The 6,090-nt window shown below is 38.5% G+C and overlaps 1 long non-coding RNA gene across 1 annotated transcript in view; it reads right to left on the minus strand.

Moving 5' to 3' along the window:
• LOC131811351 (uncharacterized) overlaps positions 1–2,617 on the minus strand; it is a 43,807-nt gene extending 41,190 nt beyond the window's left edge. Inside the window, exons 1-2 of the long non-coding RNA XR_009345903.1 lie at positions 2,513–2,617; positions 1,581–1,832 (exon numbers count right to left, since the gene is read on the minus strand). This is a non-coding gene — a long non-coding RNA (uncharacterized LOC131811351). The remainder of the gene's footprint in view (positions 1–1,580; positions 1,833–2,512) is intronic.
• Positions 2,618–6,090: the final 3,473 nt, after the last annotated feature.

Below are 6,090 nucleotides of genomic sequence, written 5' to 3' on the forward strand. Positions count from 1 at the left end.
AAGTCCAAGCCACCTTTCCTGTGTTTAGCCCAAGTTCGAACAGGAACCGGAGTTCTAACCACCCCTTTGGATTACTCATCGCTGGGTGCTCCCATGTGGACATGTGCAGAATACATGTTAATACACTTCTGTTTGTTTTTCCCCTGTTGATCTGTGTTTGGACAGTCTAATTTATAGGGCCCCACCTGGAGAACATAGGAGGGGTAGAGGAAAACTCTACCTTATGGCCATTATTTTAAGTATTTTAATAGTAAATGATTATTAGATAATATACCAATGTTAAACTTCTTGAATATGATCACAGCATATGTGGGAAATGGTCCTTTATCTTAGAAGTTAGGGATTAAGTAGTTTGAAATAAAGTGCAATGATGTCTGAGAGGTACTTCCAGATGATTCAGAGACAATTATTTAAAGAAGGGGACAGAAAAAGAGAAAGAGAGGAAGTGAAAGTGGCCAAACAGTGGGCATTTGTGAATCAAGAGAATGGGTACCAGGGAGTTCTTTGTGCTATTCCTGCAGCTTTTCTAGGGGACACCTGGCTGGTGATTCGATTCTTGATCTCGGGGTTGTTAGTTTGAGCCCCACACTGAGTGAAGAGATTACTTAAAAGAAAAAAAACAAGAAATATTCTTCTAAGTTTTCTGTAAGTTTAAAAGTTTTCAAAATAAAAAGTTTGGGGGAAATTGCGTTAAAAGGGTCCTTACCACATCTTTCATTTATTTTTGCTTAGTGTTGTCTTTGTTATATCAAGAGAATGGGTACCAGGGAGTTCTTTGTGCTATTCCTGCAGCTTTTCTAGGGGACACCTGGCTGGTGATTCGATTCTTGATCTCGGGGTTGTTGTTTGTTATAACCTAGTCGTGTAAGAGTCTATATTCAGACTCATAATTACTTTTCAGAACTTCAAATTCTTGCTATTTGGGACCACATGTAACAGACAAGTACAGTTAGATTTCTGTCTGAAGATTATTCTTTTGGTAAAAAAAAAAAAAAAAAAGGGAAAAGGAATCATTCTAAGTTCCACATTCTAGATTTTCTAAGGAAATTATTTACCAATAAAGTGCAAACATTCAGCCCAGGGTGACCATGGCTGGATGGTCAATGGGAAGATGAAACTGGGGTCATAGAATTTTAAAGGCTAGAAGGGATCTTAAGGGTTATGAATACATCATGTTTCTGCCTGAAGTGCCTCACACCTGCCTCAACCAGTGAGGGAGCAGACCTACAGGGAGCTAGCTGCCTTGCCATTAGGATACCATGGGAGCCAGCAGGACAGAGAGGTAACACACCAGAGGATGACCTTTGACGTCCGGGTAGGGAGCTCGATAATTATTAGTCTCTTCTTCTATCCTTCTGGTGGACAGTTCTCAGATGAATTATACATGGCTCCTCACCAACTTTCCAGCAAGATTAAACTCCAGGTCCCCAGAGCAGTGAGCCACTGAAAATGCAATTATCATCCTATTCCCCCTTTCCAGTACCTCCTGCCATTGGAATCACTTCCCCGAAACGAATGGTGTACATATGAGCATACTTTCCAGGCTCTGCTTAAGATACCCATATTCAATAGGACCTTACCTGGTGCTTTGGAGTTCTGATCCTCTCAGTTTCTATCACGAAAATCATCCCACTCATCCTTGACATTGTGCAGTACCCCGCCAGGCGCGGACTCGGCATCCATCTTATCTGCTGAAGTAATGAAAACTCCTTTTTAAGGTCCCTACATTGGGAACATTCCTGGATACCTGTGGTCTGGCTCCCATCCTATTCCTTTTGTCCCTGCTGGTTGCCATCATTTCGTGCCTGTACTGTTATTTTCACCGGCGAGCACTGAAATATACAAATAACCAAAATGAAAAAACTTACCGATGAGCTCAATAGTAGGATGAAGATTACCTGAAAACTGAATTTAAAGTGAGAACAAATGAAATTACCCAACTGAGCGGACACGAAACAGACTTAAAATATACAAACAAAAAACAGAACCTCAGGTAAGTGGGTCTTTGGCACAAGCCGAAACATGCTCTTTTTTTTTTTTTTTTTTTTCATCTTTTGCAATGTTCATAGAGTAGTTTTCCTCCTTGTGTTGTTGTTAATAGGGCAAGTTACACTGATTCATAATCCTACTGTTAAGCCACTTTTGCATATCTTCGTGATGATAGGTTATCCTTTTTTTAACTGTTGAATTCTTCTTGTTAAGATCTATGAAGACTTTTTGCACTTGCATTCATGGAAATATTGAAAGAAAAGACACATAATATAAAAATATTTAACTAACAGTAACCTGTATTATAATAGTAGCAAAGGCAAGGGAACCCATGGTTTAAGAAATGCAGAAGTCAACTATGCATTTTATCTTGAATGGAGCTGGAGAGTTAAGGAGAGCTCCATTTCTCTTCTGGCTTTGTCATTTAGAGAAATGCAGATTTGTTGCAATAGCCTAAAGGTAATCACTAGTAGAATTTAAAAATAAATTATGAAACAAAATAACACAAGAAAGATCACCATACCTGTTCTAATTATGAGTATAAATACATTAAACTTCCTACGAAAGGACAAAAATTTTCAGACCAAATCCATCAATTTTCAGACAGCATCCATCCAATCGATGATATTTCTAGGGATGCCCTGTAAAATAGGTCACAGAAAAGAGGAAAGGTAAAATGATTCACACTGTGTCTTTTTTTCCCTAGTTTTCTAGCACTAGGTATACAGATGTTGAATTTTATTGAATGCCTTCTAGCATATACTGCTTTTTAAAGACTTATCAGAGAGATACCTGGCTGGCTCAGTCAGTAGAGCCTGTGACTTGTGACCTCAAGGTTGTGAGTTCAAGCCCCACATTGAGTATGGAGCCTACTTTAAAGAAAAAAAGAAAAGGTCATAATTCTTTGGAATTAAAGGGGTCCTTTTTTTTTTTTTTTTTAAGATTCTATCCATTTATTCAACAGACAGAGATCACAGGTAGGCAGAGAGGCAGGCAGAGAGAGAGAGACAGGAGGAAGCAGGCTCCCCATGGAGCAGAGAGCCCTACGGGGGGCTCGATCCCAGAACTCTGGGATCATGAGCGGAAGGCAGAGGCTTTAACCCACTGAGCCACCCAGGCGCCCCATAAAGGGGTCCTTTGAAAACAAATAAAAGGCTTATTGAGCTTATTAATATTGCTTAAAGATAAACTGAGGTATATAAAAAATGTTGAGAGTTTATTGGGCAAAAATCAGTTCAAATCAGGCAATACCAACTAAGTGGTTAGGGACATTCCTTAAGGAACTCAGGGAGAGACTTACATAGAGTGTAGAGGCAAGGAAAGGAAATCATTGATCATTAAAGTGCAAAGCCTATTTGGCTGTTTGTGATTGGCTGTCCTTAGGTTTCAATTTGTAACCCTGAGACATTTCCAAGTTGGCTGGTTTTCGTTGGCTTATGAAGGCTGCCAGAGCATCAAGCTAATGAACTCCTTGTTTTGTTTAATAATATTATACTAACAAACTTTCTAGTAGTTGATAATCCTGTAATTTCTGATATAAAGATTTTATTTATTTTTATCTCCGAGAGACAGAGAGAGAACGTGCGCATGGGCACACACACGTGAGGGGGGAGGGCAGAGGGAGAGAGAGAATCTGCAAACTCCCTGCTAAGTGGGAAGTCCTATGATGCTCCCCACCCCCATTTCACGACCCTGGAATCAAGACCTGAGCTGAAACCAAGTGTCAGTTGCTTAACCAACTAAGCCACCCAGGCATCCCTTATAGTTTCTCATAGAAATTAAAAGAAAGGATGGCCAAATAGTTATCAGGCAATCTTAAACAAAAAATAAGTACATAAGGCAAGAATAATGCTAACAATATCATACAGTGTAGAGGTGAAGTAATAAAGCACTGATAGAAAAGACTGTCTTACTTTATATTTTGCTTATTTCTTTACCTTTGAAAAATAGAAACAACACACGGACAGGTTGGGAAGCAGAGATAATACAAAATATTATAAAATTAAAAGTTTAATTTTGCATTTGCTCTGGCCGTGAACCTAGTTCAACTCCTGAAAGGATGTCACTATCAAATATGTTAATAAAGGTTAGACCTCATATTCCCTTAAATTGTGAATAAGATTCTGTCAAAATACCTAATAACGAAAAACGAAATGAATATATATATAATACTGATAGATACAGGATATTTTAAAATACTTTTCTCAGTCTTTCCCATATCACAAAAGCAACAAATAAACTAGATTATGGAAGCTGTGGTAATAAAATGAACAAAGTTACCTTAATAGCTGCATATCGAATGTTAAACCTTTCACATGGACAATCTGCTTCTCCAGTCAATGGAATTAGGATCAGGCAACAAAGAAACTACTGATGAAATTTAAGAGCAGAAATTATACAGAGTACATTTTCTGAGCACAATGCTGTAACACAAAAAATTAGTATCGAAATTTTAAATTCTAAACAACTGAAATTGAAACTAGAAATGTACTTACACATGAAGGTTGTTAATACACAGGAAAGATTATCTAGACTCTAGAGTCCATTTTCCTCAAGTGTTTTTACGAATATGTATACACACAAATTATGAATCGAACCTTAGTTTTACAATGATATAGGGAAAATATTGATTTTTATCACATGAAGAAGGCAGGTAAATTTTGTTGTTAACCTTAATGAAATTACAACAAGTTAAATGAGCGTGCTATCCATGCACTTTGTTTATGTGCATATGCCAGATAATTTATCTGCTATAGAGAAATAAAAGTGATGTTCAGAAAAACCTGCCAAGATGTGGCTGAATTAAATGATATTTTCCCAACATGAGAATGCTATTATGACATTCTATTCTAGAATAAAGAAGTAGTATGGTTTTTTATGTTTGTTTGATTTTGAGTAGACCCCTCTTATCTACCTCTGATCACCTCAATTATAGCTTCATCCCCCATTTCAAATGGTACCTGGGTGTCTGGTTGACTGACAGCCAGTCAAATGAGGATCTGAACTTTCTCCATGACAAAACCTGTTGCTTGAAGTCAGCTTGCCTTTACTAACTGTCCTGTGTCTCTCTTTTTTTTTTTTTTAAGATTTTATTTATTATTCAATGGACAGAGATCACAGGTAGGCAGAGAGGCAGGCAGAGAGAGAGACACACACAGGGGAGGAAGCAGGCTCCCCACAGAGCAGAGAGCCCTATTCGGGACTCGATCCCAGGACTCTGGGGTCATGACCTGAGCCGAAGGCAAAGGCTTTAAACCCACTGAGCCACCCACGCGCCCCATGTGTCTCTTGATCTTAAGCACAACCGTAGAAACATTCTGCCCTGAGGACTTCATATTAATATGATTGTTGTTTTAGTCTCCACCCGTTTCTCAGAATTGTCATCTGTTATGGTTAGTTCCAGAGTCTCCTGGACTAGCTTTCACAAATGAAACACCTGAAGAAATGGGAATCCTAACCATGAATCACAGATGAGTGGGGTGGAACGGTGGGGCCAGTCTGGATTTTCCTCCTTCCTCATTTCCTGTATACTTATGCTTTCTCCAGTTTTTTCATGCTAGCCCAGCTAGCATTAATTCCGTTTTATAGGATAGATTTTGTGTTTTAGTTCTTGTGTTCCAAACACTGGCTAGAGTGATTTAACAAGTGTTCCAGTTAATTTCTGTTATTGCTATTATTTCTCTCAACGTTTTATTTTTTTTTTTTAAGATTTTATTTTTTTATTTATTTGACAGAGAGAGATCACAAATAGGCAGAAGACAGACAGAGAGAGAGGGAGAAGCAGGCTCCCTGCCAAGCAGAGAGCCTGATGCAGGGCTCGATCCCAGGACCCTGGGATCATGACCCGAGCTGAAGGCAGAGGCTTTAACCCACTGAGCCACCCAGGCGCCCCTCTCTCAACTTTTTAAAGAATATTGTTGTCATTCTTTAAGCAACTGTGTTAGTTGTTTACTTACTTAAAAAATTCTTCATTTTCCTTGACAAAGAATGAAGGTATTGGAGGTCAGGAAGTTATTATTACTATTTCTATCATTATTTTATTTTATTTTCTCTGCCCTTCCCCCCCACTCATGCTTATTTGCTCTCTCTCTATATATTTTT

Source organism: Mustela lutreola, chromosome 11 (genome assembly GCF_030435805.1).
Source record: "Mustela lutreola isolate mMusLut2 chromosome 11, mMusLut2.pri, whole genome shotgun sequence".
Lineage (NCBI taxonomy): Eukaryota > Metazoa > Chordata > Mammalia > Carnivora > Mustelidae > Mustela > Mustela lutreola.